This window comes from Dreissena polymorpha, unplaced genomic scaffold (genome assembly GCF_020536995.1).
Source record: "Dreissena polymorpha isolate Duluth1 unplaced genomic scaffold, UMN_Dpol_1.0 chrUn002, whole genome shotgun sequence".
NCBI lineage: Eukaryota > Metazoa > Mollusca > Bivalvia > Myida > Dreissenidae > Dreissena > Dreissena polymorpha.
Window position 1 is genome coordinate 730029 of NW_026273316.1, and position 22255 is coordinate 752283.

General features: G+C 37.2%; 1 protein-coding gene and 1 long non-coding RNA gene across 2 annotated transcripts in view; both read right to left on the reverse strand.

The window, feature by feature from the left end:
- Positions 1-23: 23 nt before the first annotated feature.
- Positions 24-8972, reverse strand: LOC127863190 (uncharacterized). Its single transcript, XR_008040975.1, has 3 exons — positions 6573-8972; positions 3034-3807; positions 24-276 (listed from the first exon to the last, which is right to left on the reverse strand). It is a non-coding gene; the product is annotated as an uncharacterized LOC127863190 (long non-coding RNA).
- Positions 8973-9761: 789 nt separating this feature from the next.
- LOC127863184 (uncharacterized) overlaps positions 9762-22255 on the reverse strand; it is a 352983-nt gene continuing 340489 nt past the window's right edge. Inside the window, exons 5-6 of the mRNA XM_052402588.1 lie at positions 12110-12324; positions 9762-10718 (exon numbers count right to left, since the gene is read on the reverse strand). The gene's annotated coding sequence lies outside the window, so the exon portion shown is untranslated. The remainder of the gene's footprint in view (positions 10719-12109; positions 12325-22255) is intronic.

The following is a 22255-nucleotide window of genomic DNA, read 5'->3' on the forward strand; positions in this document are numbered from 1 at the left end:
ATTTAATAGGACTAAATATAGGTGCAGTCTGCACAGGCTAATCTGGGATGACACTTTAATAGGACTAAATGTATGTGCAGTCTGCACAGGCTAATCTGGGATGACACTTTAATAGGGCTTAATGTATGTGCAGTCTGCACAGGCTAATCTGGGATGACACTTTAATAGGACTTAATGTATGTGCAATCTGCACAGGCTAATCTGGGATGACACTTTAATAGGACTTAGTGTATGTGCAGTCTGCACAGGCTAATCTGGGATGACACTTAAATAGGACTTAATGTATGTGCAGTCTGCACAGGCTAATCTGGAATGACACTTTAATAGGACTAAATGTATATGCAGTCTGCACAGGCTAATCTGGGATGACACTTTAATAGGACTTAAAGTATGTGCATTCTACACAGGCTAATCTGAGATGACACTTTAATAGGACTTGATGTATGAGCAGTCTGCACAGGCTAATCTGGGATGACACTTTAATAGGGCTTAATGTATGTGCAGTCTGCACAGGCTAATCTGGGATCACACTTTAATATGACTTAATGTATGTGCAGACTGCACAGGCTAATCTTGGATGACAATTTAATATGACTTAATGTAGGTGCAGTCTGCACAGGCTAATCTTGGATGACACTTTAATAGGACTTAATATATGTGCAGTCTGCACACGCTAATCTTGGATGACAATTTAATAGGACTTAATGTATGTGCAGTCTGCACACGCTAATCTTGGATGACAATTTAATAGGACTTAATATATGTGCAGTCTGCACACGCTAATCTTGGATGACAATATAATAGGACTTAATATATGTGCAGTCTGCACACGCTAATCTTGGATGACAATTTAATAGGACTTAATGTATGTGCAGTCTGCACAGGCTAATCTGGGATGACAATTTAATAGGACTTAATGTATGTGCAGTCTGCACAGGCTTATCTGGGATGACAATTTAATAGGACTTAATATATGTGCAGTTTGCACACGCTAATCTTGGATGACAATTTAATAGGACTTAATGTAGGTGCAGTCTGCACAGGCTAATCTGGGATCACACTTTAATATGACTTAATGTATGTGCAGTCTGCACACGCTAATCTTGGATGACAATTTAATAGGACTTAATGTATGTGCAGTCTGCACACGCTAATCTTGGATGACAATTTAATAGGACTTAATGTAGGTGCAGTCTGCACACGCTAATCTTGGATGACACTTTAATAGGACTTAATATATGTGCAGTCTGCACACGCTAATCTGGGATGACAATTTAATATGACTTAATGTATGCGCAGTCTGCACACGCTAATCTTGGATGACACTTTAATAGGACTTAATGTATGTGCAGTCTGCACAGGCTAATCTGGGATGACACTTTAATAGGACTTAATGTATGTGCAGTCTGCACAGGCTAATCTGAGATGACACTTTAATAGGACTTGATGTATGAGCAGTCTGCACAGGCTAATCTGGGATGACACTTTAATAGGGCTTAATGTATGTGCAGTCTGCACAGGCTAATCTGGGATCACACTTTAATAGGACTTAATGTATGTGCAGTCTGCACAGGCTAATCTGGGATGACACTTTAATATGACTTAATGTATGTGCAGTCTGCACAGGCTAATCTGGGATGACACTTTAATAGGACTTAATGTATGTGCAGTCTGCACAGGCTAATCTGGAATGACAATTTAATAGGAGTTAATGTATGTGCAGTCTGCACAGGCTAATCTTGGATGACACTTTAATAGGACTTAATGTAGGTGCAGTCTGCACAGGCTTATCTGGGATGACACTTTAATAGGACTTAATGTATGTGCAGTCTGCACAGGCTAATCTGGGATGACACTTTAATAGGACTTAATGTATGTGCAGTCTGCACAGGCTAATCTTGGATGACAATTTAATAGGACTTAATGTATGTGCAGTCTGCACAGGCTAATCTGGGATGACACTTTAATAGGGCTTAATGTATGTGCAGTCTGCACAGGCTAATCTGAGATGACATTCTAATAGGACTTAATGTAGGTGCAGTCTGCACAGGCTAATCTGGGATCACACTTTAATATGACTTAATGTATGTGCAGTCTGCACACGCTAATCTTGGATGACAATTTAATAGGACTTAATGTATGTGCAGTCTGCACACGCTAATCTTGGATGACAATTTAATAGGACTTAATGTAGGTGCAGTCTGCACACGCTAATCTTGGATGACACTTTAATAGGACTTAATATATGTGCAGTCTGCACACGCTAATCTGGGATGACAATTTAATATGACTTAATGTATGTGCAGTCTGCACACGCTAATCTTGGATGACACTTTAATAGGACTTAATGTATGTGCAGTCTGCACAGGCTAATCTGGGATGACACTTTAATAGGACTTAATGTATGTGCAGTCTGCACAGGCTAATCTGAGATGACACTTTAATAGGACTTGATGTATGAGCAGTCTGCACAGGCTAATCTGGGATGACACTTTAATAGGGCTTAATGTATGTGCAGTCTGCACAGGCTAATCTGGGATCACACTTTAATAGGACTTAATGTATGTGCAGTCTGCACAGGCTAATCTGGGATGACACTTTAATATGACTTAATGTATGTGCAGTCTGCACAGGCTAATCTGGGATGACACTTTAATAGGACTTAATGTATGTGCAGTCTGCACAGGCTAATCTGGAATGACAATTTAATATGACTTAATGTATGTGCAGTCTGCACACGCTAATCTTGGATGACAATTTAATAGGACTTAATGTATGTGCAGTCTGCACACGCTAATCTTGGATGACAATTTAATAGGACTTAATGTAGGTGCAGTCTGCACACGCTAATCTTGGATGACACTTTAATAGGACTTAATATATGTGCAGTCTGCACACGCTAATCTGGGATGACAATTTAATATGACTTAATGTATGTGCAGTCTGCACACGCTAATCTTGGATGACACTTTAATAGGACTTAATGTATGTGCAGTCTGCACAGGCTAATCTGGGATGACACTTTAATAGGACTTAATGTATGTGCAGTCTGCACAGGCTAATCTGAGATGACACTTTAATAGGACTTAATATATGTTCAGTGTGCACAGGCTAATCTGGAATTACAATTTAAAAGGACTTAATGTATGTGCAGTCTGCACAGGCTAATCTGGGATGACAATTTAATAGGACTTAATGTAGGTGCAGTCTGCACAGGCTAATCTGGGATGACAATTTAAGCACATACATGAAGTCCCATATCCCAGAACACCGCTAAGATACTACTTATTATTCTTGTTGCTGCTGCTGCTGCTGCGACTGGGCCATAGACAGAGATGGAGTGAGTCCCGACGCCGAAGTTGCCACCCCAAACCTGAAAACTGCCGACAATAACTGTTGTTGAATGGCGTCAAATGCATACTGCTCTCCAGGCCTAAGGTTCACATTATTCGAGAACAACATATCGAGGGCAGTCACATTAACGGACGTGTCACCCAACGCCTGCTCTACCTGTTGGATCAAATTGTTTCAGTTAGAGCGACTTATCCGGCTTATTTGTCGACGCCCATCATCCAATTGTTGCTAAGCGACATCGATGCTGAGACGGAAGTCGAACTCACCGAGGCTCTGCTTTTGGAAGTATTGATGTACCCAATATGGGAGGAGATATTGATAGGAGGCTTGGTAGTCTGACGCAAGATGTCTTCGTGCTGAATTTCTTAAGGGAGTTGTAGTATTTGTGCAAGAAGTCGATTTGTCATCGACTTTCACTTCAATGACGTTTGTCATGTTTGCTAGTAAAGCTCACTGAAAAGGAAATGGAAAGAAAACTTAAACCAGATTGTTTAGTGACACATATATAAGCCTTGCAACACCTTACTTTACAGACCTGTTTTTTAAATGCCAAACATTGTGCCTATAATTGATATTTAGAATATTGCAATTCATTTTTCACCAATTAGAACTCAGAATAACGTAGTATCAATGTTTTACGCGAACCAACTTGAAATTGGAATTTTTGGGTTTGTACCAAGGTGTAATATTTATTTTTTGTAAATCAAAAACAGGCATTACTTGAGCAATTAAGAATGTGAGACTGTAATTGTGTGACTATATAACTTTAACTGTGAGACTACATAAATTAAATGTGATACTCAGCAACATAAAATGTGAGACAACACAACTATAAATGTTACAATCTACATATTTAAGTGTGAGTCTGCACACCTTTAAATGTGACAGTTTATGACTTATACCTGAGACTTAACAACTTTAAATGTGTGACAATACAACTGTATGGCATTTAATAAGAAACAATAGATGTGAGTTCAAAATAGTAATTAAACTTAGTGAAATAAGCATACTAGAGCTGTGTCACAGACGTGACGAATATCCCCACATACCGCATTGAAACATAATATTGTGCATGTCGTCTTCACAAAAAACACCGGACACCATGCTCAATTTTTAAAACGCACTTAGTGACCTCTTGACCTAGTTTTTGACCCAGAAAAGCCCATGTTCTAACTTTCCCTTAAGATCATCTCCATAAAACTTATGACCAAGTTTGGTGAAGATCAGATGTAAACTACTTGAATTAGAGAGCGGACACCATGCTGAATGTTAAAAAGTGACCTGTGACCTAGTTTTAGACCCGGAATGGCCAATGTTCAAACTTGTCCTAGAGACCATTTAGATAAAACTTGTGACCAAGTTTGGTGAGGATTGGATATAAACTACTTCAATTAGAGAGCAGACAGCATGGTGAGGTTTAAAACGCACTATGATACACCGTGACCTAGTTTTTGACCCGGCATGACCCATATTCCAATTTGACCTAGACATCATCTAGACACAACTTCTGACCAAGTTTGTTAAAGATTGGATGACAACTACGTGAATTAGAGAGCAGACAATACTGTGATGTTTAAAACGCACTAAGTGACCCCATGACCTTGTTTTTGACCCAGCATGACCCATATTCAACCTTGACCTAGACATTTTCAAGATACAACTTCTGACCAAGTTTGGTGAAGATTGGATAAAAACTACTTGAATTAGAGAGCGGACAACATGGTGAGGTTTAAAACACACTAAGTGACCCCGTGACCTAGTTTTTGACCCGGCATGGCCCATGTTCGAACTTGACCTACACATCATCTAGTTACAACTTCTGACCAAGTTTGGTGAAGATCGGATTTAAACTACTTGAAATAGAGAGCAGACACCATGCTCAATGTGTAAAACGTACTTAGTGACCCTGTGACCTATTTTTGATCTGGAATGGCCCATGTTCGAACTTGGCCTTCAGATAATCTAGATAAAACTTCTGACCAAGTGTGATGAAGATCGGATGAAAACTACTTGAATAAGAGAGAGGACACCATGCTGATTGTTAAAAAACGCACTATGTGACCCCATGACCTAGTTTTTGATCTGGCATGGCCCTTGTTCGAACATGGCCTTTAGATCATCTCGATAAAACTTCTGACCAAGTTTGGTGAAGATCGGATGAAAACTACTTGAATAAGAAAGAGGACACCATGCTGAATGTTAAAAAACGCACTAAGTGACCCGTGACCTAGTTTTTGACCCAGCAAGGCCCATGTTCGAACTTGGCCTTAAGATCATCTAGATGCATCTTCTGACCAAGTTTGGTGAAGATCGGATGAAAACTACTTGAATTAGAGAGCAGACAACATGCTGAATGTTTAAAACGCACTAAGTAATCCCGTGACCTAGTTTTTGACCCGGCAAGGCCCATGTTCGAACTTGGCCTAGACATCATGTAGATACAACTTCTAACCAAGTTTGGTGAAGATCGGATGAAAACTACTTGAATTAGAGAGCGGACACTTAATACAGACCGACAGACAGACCGACAGACCGACTGACCGACAGACAAGTTCACTCCTATATACCCCCCTAAACTTCGTTTGTGGGGGTATAATTAAGCCAGTTATTCTGATAAAAAACTTTAAAATGTGCTATAACTAGGGGCTAGCTCTGTGCAGAGTTTATTCTAACCATTTTTGGATTGGGACAATTCGTAAAAAATCATAGTGTTTTAAATTAAATTGGGAAAATAGTTGTTGATTTTGCTAAACATAATTTAAAAATTGAGAATAAGTGCTATCAAGATAAATTGCACTAAGGTTCAACTTATAGAGCTGCATAAGGAAACAAACTCAATTTGTAACCTATTAATACATTGTTTGGGGTCAAACCTTGAATTGAGAACTTAAGCCAGTAATTATGGAAAAAATAAACTGTTTCAGATTAAGAATGGGACTCAATTTTGGCCCCAATATAGACAAAATGAATAACACTGTATGATCTCACCTGAAGCTCAAGAAGCTGAGCTGATATGCTGGCCTCGCTGATATTGCCAAAGGCTGAATTTGAGTTCTGATTAACTCAATGTTGCAACCTATCAAAACATTCTTTTTCTTCCGGGAAACCATGAATTGAGAACTTAAGCCAGTTATCATAACTATAGACTTTTTGAGATAAGAATGGGACTGAATTTCGGCCCCAATTTCAACAAAATAATTAACACTGTAAGGTCTCACCTGAAGCTCAAGAAGCTGATATGACATGCTGGCCTTGCTGATATTGCTAAGAGACGAGTTTTGAGTTCTGCTTTCTTCAGTTTGCTAGTCGAAGGGCGTACTGGACCACACAACAAAACTGCTGTTATTTTTCAAAGCCTTCTCTTGCATCAATTCAATGTGAGGCCTTTTGGACTCGGAGTGCTAAGTGTTCATAACAGAAACCAGACGTGTTCACTTTAAGCACCTTGTTCAAAATGGTGGGCGTAATTTGCGTCTGTAGCACTACCCCATGGATGTATGGATATCTTAGTGTTTACAACAAAGTCTTTTCTGCCTTTCTGTGTCAGCATGGATGTATTGTGCTCTGGGTGTTTACAACCAAGTCTTTATTGCCTTTCTGTGTCAGCATGGATGTATTGTGCTCTGGGTGTTTACAACCAAGTCTTTACTGCCTTTCTGTGTCAGCATGGATGTATTGTGCTCTGGGTGTTTACAACCAAGTCTTTACTGCCTTTCTGTGTAATCATGGATGTATCGTGCTCTGAGTTCACAGCAAAGTCATTACTGCCTTTCTGTGTCAACAAGGATGTATTGTGCTCTGTGTTCACAACCAAGTCATTACTGCCTTTCTGTTTCAGCATGGATGTATTGTACTCTGGGTGTTCACAGCATAGTCATTACTGCCTTTCTGTGTCAGCATGGATATATCTTGCTCTGGGTGTTCACAGCATAGTCATTACTTCCTTTCTGTGTCAGCATAGATATATCTTGCTCTGGGTGTTCACTGCATAGTCATGACTGCCTTTCTGTTTCAGCATGGATGTATTGTGCTCTGGGTGTTCACAGCATAGTCATTACTGCCTTTCTGTGTCAGCATGGATGTATCGTGCTCTGAGTTCACAGCAAAGTCATAACTGCCTTTCTGTGTCAACAAGGATGTATTGTGCTCTGTGTTCACAACCAAGCCATAACTGCCTTTCTGTGTCAGCATGGATGTATTGTGCTCTGTGTTCACAGCTAAGTCATTACTGCCTTTCTGTGTCAACAAGGATGTATTGTGCTCTGTGTTCACAACCGAGTCATAACTGCCTTTCTGTGTCAGCATGGATGTATTGTGCTCTGTGTTCACAGCCAAGTCATTACTGCCTTTCTGTATCAGCATGGATGTATGGTGTTCTGTGCTCACTGCCAAGTCATTACTGCCTTTCTGTGTCAGCATGGATGTATTGTTCTCTGTGTTCACAGCAAAGTCATTACTGCCTTTCTGTGTCAGCATGGGTGTATCGTGTTCTGTGTTCACTGCCAAGTCATTACTGCCTTTTCTATGTCAGCATGGGTGTATCGTGTTCTGTGTTCACAGCCAAGTCATTACTGCCTTTCTGTGTCAGCATGGATATATCGTGCTCTGTTTGTTCAAAACCAAGTCATTACTGCCTTTCTGTGTCAGCATGGATATATCTTGCTCTGGGTGTTCACTGCACGGTCATTACTGCCTTTCTGTGTCAGCATGGATATATCTTTCTGTGGGTTTTCACAGCATAGTCATTACTGCCTTTCTGTGTCAGCATGGACATATCTTGCTCTGGGTGTTCAAAGCATAGTCATTACTGCCTTTCTGTGTCAGCATGGATATATCATGCTCTGGGTGTTCACAGCATAGTCATGACTGCCATTATGTTTCAGCATGGATGTATTGTGCTCTGTTTTCACAGCAAGTCATTACTGCCTTTCTGTGTCAGCATGTGTGTATCGTGTTCTGTGTTCACAGCCAAGTCATTACTGCCTTTCTGTGTCAGCATGGATGTATTGTGCTCTGGGTGTTCACAACCAAGTCATTACTTCCTTTCTGTGTCAGCATGGATATATCTTGCTCTGGGTGTTCACAGCATAGTCATTACTGCCTTTCTGTGTCAGCATGGATATATCTTGCCCTGGGTGTTCACAACCAAGTCATTACTGCCTTTCTGTGTCAGCATGGATGTATTACTGTGAAACCATTTATTTTCGACAGCACAAAATTTTGTCATTTTTATAAAAATGACGATTTCGTCAGCACTTAAATTCGCCGATTTCTGATTTTGAATTTTTTAAAAATGCGCCAGTCAATATCCGATTTGTGTGTAATACATATTCGCGATCAATCGCAGTTGCGAAAAATCGTGGTACGAATGCGGGAACACACTTGAGAATCACTGCAGGAGGTGGGGCCTGTTTGTCACATGCCAATTAACTAGTCTTTTGTTATCAAGGGACAGTAATGGACCCTCTTTATGTATGCCATTAACACGTTCATTGTTATGATTAGCGGACAAGTGGGATCGAATAACCGTTAACGAGTGTTTGTAACAACGAAGCCAATTGCCAATCGGGAATGTGTTCTAGTTGGTATGATTTTTATTAAAATGCTGTCAATACCGTTTTAAAACTGTTTGTGTTATACGAAAGAGGTTCCAGTTTGTTAAGTGTGTTTTTTTCAAATAAAATGCTTTTTTATTCTGATATCATTATTAAAATTAGAAACTCTATGTGTGTGTTTGTTCTTAAAAAGTAAACTACCGGTATATAAATCAATAATGTCAATAATTTAAAAATAAATAAATTGATACATATAAAATAGTAATAAGTGTGGTTAAACGAAAACAATCAAACAACAAACAGCAATTAAAATATTCTTTATTAATTTGGGATAAATACGCATGTTGATCACACATCGTCATCTTTTCATTTGGTTTACAAAAAAATGTATTGTCTTTCATCGGCATTCGCTGCGTGATGGCTAATATGCAACACCCCTGAAAAACACAATGCACCTAATGGGTAATAACGTTATAAACAATAAGCGCTAATTCATTACCATTCTACATAAACGAAGTCAACGCATTCGACACAGCTGTAATGCACACGAGTTTTAAAGAAGTGTCACGTGTCAGTTAAGTACCTTGTGTAATCTACATCCCTTTGTGTCAAAACCGGATTAATCTTGATTACGAAACAGCAGTGAATGTGTGCATGGATTATGTTGGAATTTAATGCCTAATGTCTACGGTAAAGTTTTGAAATATTGTTCAACTTGGTGTTTGTTTTTGTTCAAACATAGAGCATGATTGTTTGTTAGGATCTTAAATTCACCGATCGGTCGACTGACGAAATTTATGAAAATTAATGCCTGACGATTAATAATGGTTTCACAGTATTCTCCGGCTGTTCACAGCATAGTCATTACTGCCTTTCTGTGTTAGCAAGGATATGTCTTGCTCAAGGTGTTCACAGCATAGTCATTACTGCCTTTCTGTGTCAGCATGGAAATATCTTGCTCTGGGTGTTCACAACCAACTCATTACTGCCTTTCTGTGTCAGCATGGGTGTATTGTGTTCTGTGTTCACAGCCAAGTCACACTGCCTTTCTGTGTCAGCATGGATGTATCATGCTCTGGGTGTTCACAACCAAGTCATTACTGCCTTTCTGTGTCAGCACGGATGTATTGTGCTCTGGGTGTTCACAACCAAGTCATTACTGCCTAACTGTGTCAGCATGGATGTATCCCGCTCTGGGTGTTCACAACCAAGTCATTACCGCCTTTGTCAGCATGGATGTATCGTGCTCTGGTTATTCACAACCAAGTCATTATTGCTGAGAGGACAATCTGGGGCAGTCCGTAACCCTACTGTTGTTCAAACTATCAACAGCAGATGTATTCCACTAGGAAAGCTTACGCTTTTATTGTTCCTTGATTTTCTTCCGTTCAATTTCTGTTACAATTGTCCCATAAAAATTGGAACAACTTATTGAAATTTTTATTCTTCATGATATTTGTTGTGATGTCCAACAGCAACAACTGACTGTTAGCGTTACCATAACTACTGCTATAACTGTTTGTGTCTGTAACACTTGTCCCTTTCAGGCCCACGCGGAACTCTAGCTTAACAAAACTACCCAGGCTTATGTTTGGAAAACGTGACGTGGGCATTGCGTTTGTTCAGAACAGAATCATGCTCAGAATTTCCTGCAGAACAGAGTTGTTCAACGATGCTGACTTTTTGAGGCAGGCGGTCAAGGGGAGGAGTTAGAAGTCAAGGGAGGGGAAGGGTCGTTCTGGACTGGGGCTTCTGCAGGCGGGACTGGTGCGGTTGCTGGACCAACTCGATATCAATGCTGGTGCTCTGCTGAAAACAACAACAACACAGTGGGTGATAGGAACTTGTAACAAATTATATTACAATCTATAACAAACTATGCCTCTTGACTGGCTGTGAAGGTTCTCAACAACATGAATTTCTAATCTGGCATTTTATTGGTTCCTTGTCCTTAATAGCATGAACATATATACAATTAAGTCATTTTGTATTAAAACAAGAAAAGTGTTGGCTAATGCTATACACTTCAACACCGTTATTTCAAAGTCGTCGGGACCGTTAAAAAAACTTTGGATTAAGGATAATTCGAAATAAACATTTGACAGACGACTTCTTTGATTCTGTAATAATAAAACATTGCGGAATTCGCATGGTTCGGTAACACACTACTATTAATAATTGTTTTACTGAAAAACGTAAACTAGTCAGATTGCAATAGATTTCTACTTGTAACAAACGAAGGAATAAACGATTCTTGTTCTTCTTTTTTGTTTTCTCTAAGTACAGAACATATTAAATATAATGAATATGCACTAATTATCAGAACATATAAAATATAACGAATATCAGACCATATAAAATATAACGAATAGCACAAATTGTCATACATGTAAAAACAGATGAATACATTTTCGGAAATGAATTAACATTTTTTGTAAATAAGACGCGATGTCTCTCTGAACACTGGCCTTAGCAGCACTAAACTGGACGCGTGTAACATATTTCTCCAATTTGTCGAGGACATTGAAGAACTCATTTTCGCCTGTGTTTTGCTCGTAGAAGGCAGAGTTTATACAAGATGAATTTTATTGGACCTCATTTACTGAGACCTAATGGGACACGTTTATTTGTTACTTAAGAATGCAAAACTACATAAATAGTAATTATCGGCTTTTGACGACATTATAAAATTAACACGCTACGCGAAGAAGACAAAGGTGTAACTATCAGCTTTTGACGCGCCATGCCCAGACGACAAAGGTGTGAAATTATGCTCAGCGTTTTGCAGCTTTGACTTCGGATTAAAGATTGATGATTAAGTACGAATTATAGTGTTGGGACCGACAGAATCACTTCGAATTAACGATTTTTTCGGTTTAACGAAGTTCTGATTAACAATGAAATTTTACATTAAACAAAGAAGAACCAAAGTCGGGACCGGAAAAATACTTTGAAATAACGGTGACTTCGGATTATCGGTGTTCGAAATAACGGTGTTGAAGTGTACTTAGCTGTAAATTTCTATAATCTTTACTCCATTTCCAGAAATGTATTTTCATAAGCCAATATGCGGATCACTTATGTTAGAAACTGTCGTCTCAGATAAGCATGTGGAATTCACATACTGGTAAGCTTATTAGGGAGGGTACTTTCTGACTAGACTTTTTCATTAAGAGGATTATTTGTTCAACAAAAAATACCTTTAAGAGGAAAGTGTTGTCCATTATGAGCCTGTGCAAACTGCACAGGCTAATCTGTGACAACAATTTAAGCACATGCATTAGGCCCCATTTTCCGGATATCAAGTATGATGAGCTATGGGTCAGGGGAGTGGATGGGTCGTCCTGGACTGGGGCTCCTGCAGTCCGGACTGGTGCTGTTGCTGGGCCAACTCAATATCAATGGTGGTGCTGTCCTGAAAACAACAGCACAGTGGGTGATGTGAACTTGTAAAAAATGTTTAAATTACAATCTATACGAAACTATGCCTCTTGATTGGTTATGAAGGTGTTTAATAGGCAAAATTTCATTCTTATGAATTTCTAATTTGGCATTTCATTGGTTTATTGTCCTCAATAGCACGAAAATTAATATAATCAAACCATTTCGTATTAAAACATTGTTGGCTAATAATACACTGTATACAAACCTGTATATTCATACTGATGTAATTTCATTAGCCAATATGCGGCTCCTAAATATTACAAATAGTCGTCCCAGATTAACATGTGACGTCCACACAAGCTAATCAGGGAGGACACTTTTTGACTAGACTCGATTTTCATAAAGAGGATATTTCTTTTCAACAAAATACCAAACATATGAAATTGTTGTCCCAAATATGCCTGTGTGGATTGCACAAGCTAATCTAGGACAACGACAACAATTTAAGCACATGCATTAAGCCCCATTTTAAAGAAGTTTTTTTCCTGTATAAAAACAAAAAAATAAAAGATAATCATCTTCTTAACATTGTTTTTAAATTGTACTCATAATATGTATCACTTTACTTTTCCATATATTTTACTGCTCATATACATTGGATTTAAATTATGTTATAGGCCACTTGCCCTTAAAGACTACACGCTGACAACACTAGTTTGCCCGTTCTTTGGTGACGCCTAAAAATCCACATTTTCACAGTAACCAATACCAAGAAATGATTTTTTTCCAAGTAAATTGCTATCATAAACTTTGTTTGATATGTTGAGGGAAAACACAAGTTTCTAAAAACATATTACCCAATTGCCCACAAACACAAATCCGATCACAGGGCATGTTTTGTGTCATGTTTTGTATCATCCTTTGACCCATTCATTTTGTGAAAGAAAAATGATTCTCGAATTTTAATAATAGTGGAGAAATGAGTAGCAAACTTCTTAAAATTGCGAAAATTCTAGTCACAAACTTCTTTAAATTGTGACCCACAAAACTCTCAAAGTTGAAAAAAAAACTGCGATTCCATAAAAAGGAAAAATAGCCCAGAATCATGCCCCTTCCAGAAAAACTACAACTTTAAACAAGAGCACCGCCTTGCGGGTGCAGACCGCTCATCTATTTTCTTTTTAAAGGTGAAGGGACTCTCATTTTCAATCACAAAGGAGGGAGGGGTGGAGTGAAGAGGGGTGCATTGTGTGGGGGTGTGGACATTTATTACATTATCTTCCAAAAATGCAAAAAAAAGGAAAAAAAAAATCGGGGGGGGGGAGGTGGGGGTGGGGTGGGGGGGGGGGGGATTCTTGGGTGCGATGGTTGGACGGTATTTCAAACATAAAATAATAAAAATAAATATTTGTGTTTTTTAACCGTTTCAAAAAAAAATAATTGGGGGTGGGAGGGGGTGAGGTGGGGGGTATAGTGTGAGGGTGTGGTGGTAATTTGTGAGATGATCTTAAAAAAAAAAAATTAGGGGGGGGGATTCGGGTGGGGGGAGGGGGGGGGAGGGGGGGGTGGGGGGGGGGATTCTTGGGTGCGATGGTTGAATGGTATTTCAAACATAAAATAATCAAAATAAATAGTTTTGTTTTTTAACCGTTTAAAAAAAAAATGGGGAGGGGGTGGGGTGGGGGGGGGATGGGTATAGTGTGAGGGTGTGGTGGTCATTTGTGAGATGATCTTAAAAAACAAATAAAAACAAAAAAACAAGGGCTGTTTGTAAAACATGCATGCCCCCCATATGGGCTGTCCGTTGTAGTGGCAGCCATTGTGTGAAAACGTTTTTTGTCACTGTGACCTTGACCTTTGACCTAGTGACCTGAAAATCAATAGGGGTCATCTGCGAGTCACGATCAATGTACCTATGAAGTGTCATGATCCTAGGCAAAAGCGTTCTTGAGTTATCATCCGAAAATCATTTTACTATTTTGGGTCACCGTGACCTTGACCTTTGACCTTGTGACCTCAAAATCAATAGGGGTCATCTGCGACTCATGATCAATCTACCTGTGAAGTTTCATGATTCTAGGCATATGCGTTCTTGAGTTATCATCCGAAAACCATTTTACTATTTCGGGTCACCGTGACCTTGACCTTTGACCTAGTGACCTCAAAATCAATAGGGGTCATCTGCGAGTCATGATCAATCTACCCATGAAGTTTCATGATCCTAGGTGTATGCATTCTTGAGTTATCATCCGGAAAACATTTTACTATTTCGGGTCACCGTGACCTTGACCTTTGACCTAGTGACCTAGTGATCAATGTACCTATGAAGTTTCATGATCCTAGGCCCAAGCGTTCTTGAGTTATCGTCTGACAACCACCTGGTGGACGGACCGACAGACCGACATGAGCAAAGCAATATACCCCCTCTTCTTTGAAGGGGGGCATAAAAAATAGGGGGGGGGGGCGGAATCAGGGGGGGGGGGAGGGAAAAGGGGGGGAAAGGGGGGGGCACGGGCAATGGTTTAGGTGGAGTCTATTGTGGTATGTCAGGTAAGAGTAGTTTTGTCAAAGTATCAATCAAATCTAATCATAAATAAAGAAGTTATGGCAATTTTAGCAAAATTTAATAATTTGACCTTGAGAGTCAAGGTCATTCAAAGGTCAAGGTAAAATTCAACTTGCCAGGTACAGTAACCTCATGATAGCATGAAAGTATTTGAAGTTTGAAAGCAATAGCCTTGATATTAAGAAGTAAAGTGGATCGAAACACAAAATTTAACCATATATTCAAATTTACTAAGTCAAAAAAAGGCCATAATTCCGTAAAAATGACATCCCGAGTTATGCAACTTGTCCTTTTACTGTACCCTTATGATAGGTTTCCAGTCAACTCGTACCTAAGTCAACTCGTACCCTAGTCAACTCGTACCCGATTTGGTCAACTCGTACTTTAGTCATTTTTCAGATTGGTCAACTCGTACCTTTTTAATATTTGTTCTTTATGGAAACAAATTGTGATGGGTGTTTGCATGCATTAGATGTTTTTTTATGTTAATTGCAGGTACGAGTTGACCAAAAAAAGTTAATATAACTTTTATGTTTTTTTTTACCAGGGTACGATATGACTTATTAAAGTAATAACCTAAGTATATATATATATTATTCTTATTAATATGTTCAATATACAAAGATTATATTATCTAAGAAATTTGTAAAAATGAAGAACACCTTTGAATCCAAACTAACAACTAACCAATCAATTAAAAAAGATTAGGATTATTGTGTAAAACGCTTGAGAACCTAGGTTCTCATGAGAAACTAGGTTTTTCCTGAGAACCTAGGTTCTCATAGACACATAGAACTTAGGTTCTCATGAGAACCTAGGTTCTCATTCTGAGAACTTAAGTTCTCGTTTGGTATCCTAGGTTTTCACAAGAACCTAGGTTCTCATTTGAAAACCTAGGTTCTCATGAGAACCAAGGTTCTCATTTGAAAACCTAGGTTCTCATGAGAACCTAGGTTCTCATTCTGAGAACCTAGGTTCTCATTGTGAGAACCTAGGTTCTCATGAGAAACCTAGTTTCTTGGGATTATGCGTCGAACCGCTTGCCATAGGTGACGGCCTCATCGTGCAAAAGCTTCGCCAGAAGATAGATTGGCGGGCAGCTGTCGTTGGCTTTGTGGTTGAGGCGTCGGTGCCACCCTGAAAATAAGAAACACACTATTGTCATAACATCAAAGAAGCAGTAAAATATAATAATATTTCTCCATCTTGTACATAGTAAAGAAATACAAATAAGGAATCTGCGGACGATATATACAAATTTCATGAACTAACAATGACATCGACAAATTTCACTGACAACACGGCTTTAATTGCTTAAAATATAGTCCGTAATACAATTGTTGCGTTATAACTCGTATACAGATAACTCTATTGATAGTTCTGTGTTCTTTATTCAGTTCTTTACATAATGTTTCAAAGTCCAATACATCCAAGTCCAAAAGTTAATCAACAATATATTACAAAATCCGTTTAAATCCATCAGTATGAAATTCTAATTAAATAATGTATTGAATTAATACATCAAGCAGCAAAGATACTCTTACTCTAACGTACATTTAGTCGTGTTAATATGTCAACTGCGGAAGAGAAACCTATCACCAAAGACGTAATTTATCATATATATCGGTCATTTTGGTTTGCTTATACAATAAATGGTCTTTTTAATTGAAAAGGCAGACGAAATCGACTAAGGTTATAATATAAATTGACGTTTAATCTCTCCATTTGGAGACCGTTTACAAAATTTTCGAAATTGGCCTTTAAGTTGCGCTGCTTAACATTTTAATATTTATATAATTAAATAATAATAATCTTATACCTTAATGTATTTATTATAATTGAACATTTTCCTTGAGGCCAATTTCTACACAATTTAAAATATACCGCTCTGTTTCATTTACATAATTTATGTTTATTTACTTAATCATACGCTAATAATAATATTGAAGATAATTTCTAAAAAAATTAATAATAACAGTTCTGTTTTATAAACATGATTTATGCATGCATCAATATTTAGTTTACTCTTTAGGATAATAGTTTCAACTTAATAATCATATTCTACATAACTAATTTCTATATGATTTCGTAATTGTTCTCAATGTTAACTACATTAGGTTAATACGACACTCAATCAATCAATTAACACAGACCGTTATCTCTTTAATCTCTTAATTAATCGACAACGATCAATAAAGGCCAGTTGCTACTTCACACAGCGCAATACACGCGAGAATTATTGGAAGTTGATCAGTTTAGTAAATTGAATATTGATGATGTTTTTATTGAGATTTAATGATGTTTATATGAATTTTAAATTTATTTGCCTATGCAGGGATCGACAAGATTACAATAAACTAGATAATCCGACAGACGGTGGTTATGTTTTGGATTTACTCATAAAAAAGTGAGAAAAACATACTCCTTTAACTTCAACGTGGACCATACCTGTAATTGGTTAAGTCATCATGCGGTGTTTACAATCAAACATTTCATCAAAGAAAATGCCGACAACTACCGCGCGTGTCATTTTAGATGCACGACAAACTAATTGTTTAACAAATCGCCGACGGTCCTGTTGTCATAAAGGTGTTATTAGTCAACATTTTATCAAACAAAACGCCGACAAACACGTCCTTTATAATTATACACGTGTGAAAAAATAATTAACTTGTCTACTTTTGAAAAAAAAAATTTTATAACCTTTATCTATATTCCTATCAAAATCATATACAAGAACATATTTCACGTCTTTGATATATATAAATAATTTTTAGGAGGGTACGTGTTGACCAAAAATCGATACGAGTTGACCGAAGGTACGAGTTGACTTAGGTACGAGTTGACTAGCTCCCTTATGATAGTTTGCGAGTGTTCCAAGTATGAAAGCAATATCTATGATACTTTAGGGGTAAAGTGGACCAAAACACAAAACTTAACCAAACTTTCAATTTTCTAAGTATAAAGGGCCCATAATTTCGTCCAAATGCCAGTCAGAGTTACATAACTTTGCCTGCACAGTGCCCTTACGATAGTTAATAAGTGTTGCAAGTATGAAAGCAATAGCTTTGATACTGTAGGAATAAAGTGGACCTAAACACAAAACATAACCAAATTTTCAATTTTCTAAGTATAAAAAGGGCACATAATTCTGTCAAAATGCCAGTCAGAGTTACATTACTTGGCCTGCACAGTCCCCTTATGATAGTTAGTAAGTGTTGCAAGTTTGAAAGCAATAGCTTTGATACTTAAGGAATAAAATGGACCTAATACAAAACTTAACCAAAATTTTCAATTTTCTAAGTATAAAAAGGGCACATAATTCTGTCAAAATGCACGCCAGAGTTATCTAACTTTGCCTGCCCAGTCCCCTCATGATAGTAAGTAAGTGCACCAAGTTTGAATGCAATAGCATTGATACTTTCTGAAAAAAGTGGACCTAAATGCAAAACTTAACCAAAATTTTCAATTTTCTAAGTATAAAAAGGGCACATAATTCAGTCAAAATGCAGGCCAGAGTTATCTAACTTTGCCTGCCCAGTCCCCTCATGATAATAAGTAAGTGTACCAAGTTTGAATGCAATAGCATTGACACTTTCTGAGAAAAGTGGACCTAAACGCAAAACTTAACCGGACGCCAACGCCGACGCCAAGGTGATGACAATAGCTCATAATTTTTTTTCAAAAAAATAGATGAGCTAAAAAGGCACTGACTGATAAAACAGATGCAAAATATTGGTCAACAATTCAAACTAAAGACTGGAATGCTACACCCCTGATCCTGGAAAATCATATATATTAGTTGGCATAACACTTGGAGGTTTTTCAAAAAAATACTTTTTTGTGGACATGTAAATTCGTGCATTTCTTACTTGTTGAAAAAAAACAACACGACTTTGCTTGGATCATTTTGTTATGTGTTTGAGTAAATTTCGTGGATCAGTAAACCCACGAAATCAACATTAATTAATGTACCACAAATTATAACAAATTTACAGTACTTAATCAACATGTTTTTAGAAATGTGTTTGACAAGATTTATTTTATTAATTTTTAATCTAAATTAATGATTGTTCATTCAGAACAATAATTAAGATTTTTTTAAGTCCGGTGTATTCCTTAGTTTAAATACAATGCAAACATTAATTGCTGAATAAAGTCGAAACCCAATGACTCTAACTTGCCTGGACTGACAACAAAAGTTTTAGCCATCCAGAATTCGAGCCAACCGATCTGAATATGCTTATGTTTACTAACATAAATCTGCAATAGATTTACATCTCCAGTTGAAGAGTATTCATACTGCCTAATCCCCGTACTACTTTTTTCTTTTGAATCAGTAAGAACAGAATTTATATACTTGACATTTTTAAGTAATAACTATTTTCAAACAGTTACACAAACAATCAAACAATGATATTATGTACGGAATAACGCTAAGAATCAAAGCAATATTATGCATTATATGCGCATCGCCCAAGTATTTAACAACACATGTATTACTTTATTTCCTTGTGTTTTTGTTTAAGAATGACATGACCCATAGATACAAAATTGTCTATTCCTTCAAGTTGACATATTATAACTGTAACTCTAACTATTATAGTATAACTTTATTTTGTATAATCATAAACTGTGTATTTTGTAAACACTGTATGCTTGCTTTGTCCACTTGGGCTTTTGGCCTTCTGGATGGATTGTTTAATAAACCATATTGTGATGCAGCCGTTCCAGCCATAATATTATAGCATCTACAAAAACGCCAGATTGCCATCTTTTACTCAAATCAATTAATGATTGAGTCAATGACATGTTTGAAATTATAGGGAGCCTTTAATCAAGTGCTCATAATCAAGTAACAGCTTTATGCTACCCTAGACTTTAGAGCAAGGCAAACAAAACAATGTGAAAATTGTGACGTGGACTTAAAAAAATATGAGATATTAATCCCACCCCTGCAAATTCGAGCCATTTGACATAAATGAATATGAATATTTAGCAATACAAAAATAGATGCTTCGAGGATAGTCCGAGCAAACCGGAAAGTCGAGCCAAGCAAGTTTGAGCCAACAGGTTTTGACTGTATATTATAATTTTTAGAAAATTACTATTCTGCTTATCTGTGAACAAGTCAAAATTCATAGGTTCTCTAAATACACTTTTATTGTATTTATTATTGCATTTTATGTTCATTCTTTCTTTATTTAAATAAATTAAGTTTCCACAATTATATAAGAATTAGTTTTCTTGTTTGGATACTCGTTTACAGTAATTTATAAATATATTGAGACTTCACCACTGTGAGAAAAGTTTAAAAAAGCACAAGAGCCATTCAATTTTAAGCGCTCTGAAATCAATCACACATTGCTTACATTAGTATCTCATAACAATTATTTTTAATTTGAATTAACATGAACACCATTGTCCCAATTACCACTTTTTTAATCATATTGTTTGTCATACCAAATATATGCTCATAAGAATGTATACCGTAATTACTCTATGTTTTCGGACACCCCTCTTTTACGGAAAAATAATTATTTTTCGTGACTCTTAATTTTCGGACACACGAGTTTTCGTCCATAAGTACTGTTTCTAAGTTTTCGGACAGTATATTTTAAAGCGCTATTTTACCAAATTTCGATCCTGTTTTCAATATCTAATGACACTTGAACATTGGGGTTTTACAACCAGATTAACATTATAAAACATGGCAGGTGCATGCCTGAGGGCAACGGACCATTACATTTGCTTTATTGGGTAAATAACCTTGTTAACTGGTATTAAACAATGGTTCCGCCAGATAGCATAAGAGTTATAATGACTATTACAAGGGGTGGTGCCAATTAATAGTTCAATTATCTACCGCAATGGAACTACCCCTACTCAGTAAAATAATTGTGACAAATACTAAACGCTTCAAAGTGTGATGCACCCTTTATCGCAAGTTTTACGAACAATGGCAGGTGTTAGACAACAACTATGGGAAATAAGCAAACAAAGAATTCATAGTTTGCTTTTTTATTGCGTTAATTACAGGTTCGTACTATCAAGTATCGGTACATCACATGGTCAAAGTTTGATCGTTGGTCAAAGTACAACCTTGTAGTAACTTTCTGTCAAATAAATTAAGCATTTAAAAATAATTACAAGAGTTCCGCGGTCGGAGATGACCGCATTGAAGCCGGATTTTTGATTTAAATGACAGGAAAGTACCTTTCGTGTTTTTGTCAATGCAATACTTAAATTACTGAAATATTGTTCAAAGGTCAAAATGAAATGTAAGTACTTTTCAAGGCATGAGCAAACCTTGTGTTATGTTTTGAATGCATGCATATACATGAACAACAATAACATTTAAGGTCACTGTCAATTGAAAGACTTTAAAATGACCAGTTGTTCTCTTGACCAGTGGTCATCTGTTAGTCATGGCAAAGTCCATGTCCAAGCATACGAAAGTTAAAACAACTTTTAATTTTTAACATTCAAGGTCACAGTGACCTTGACCTTCAATGACCTTAAAATGACCAATTGTCATCTACTAGTGCTGGCCAACCTTCATGTCCAGTTTGAAGACTGTAAGTCCAAGCATAAGAAAGTTATACCATGAAATAAGAATTTTAACATTTTTACATTCAAGGTCACGGTGACCTTGACCTTAAAATGACCAGTGGTCATCTACTAGTTCTGGCCAACCTTCATATCAAGTTTGAAGACTCTAGGTCTAAGCATACCAAAGTATTAACAACTTTAACATATTTACATCCAAGGTCACAGTGACCTCGACCTTCAAATGAATGACCTTGAAATGACCAGTGGTCATCTAAGTGTGCTTGCAAACCTTTACGTCAAGTTTGAGATTCTAGGTCCAAGCATACCAAAGTTACAACAATTTTAACATTTTAACATTTAAGTTCACAGTGACCTTGACCTTCAAATGAATGACATTGAAATGAATGACCTTGAAATGACCAGTGGTCATCTAAGTGTGCTTGCAAACCTTTACGTCAAGTTTGAGATTCTAGGTCCAAGCATACCAAAGTTATAACAATTTTAACATTTTAACATTGAAGGTCACAGTGACCTTGACCTTCAAATGAATGACATTGAAATGAGCAGTGGTGATCTTCTAGTACTGGCCAACCTTTATGTCAAGTTTGAAGACTCTAGGTACAAGCATACCAAAGTTATAACATGGAATAAGAACTTTAACATTTTTACCTACCAAAGTTATAAGAACTTTAACATTTTTACATTCAAGGTCACAGTGACCTTTACCTTAGAATGAATGACCTTGAAATGACCAGTGGTCATCTAAGTGTGCTTGCAAACCTTCATGTCAAGTTTGAAGACTCTATGTCCAAGCATACCAAAGTTATAACAATTTTAACATTTT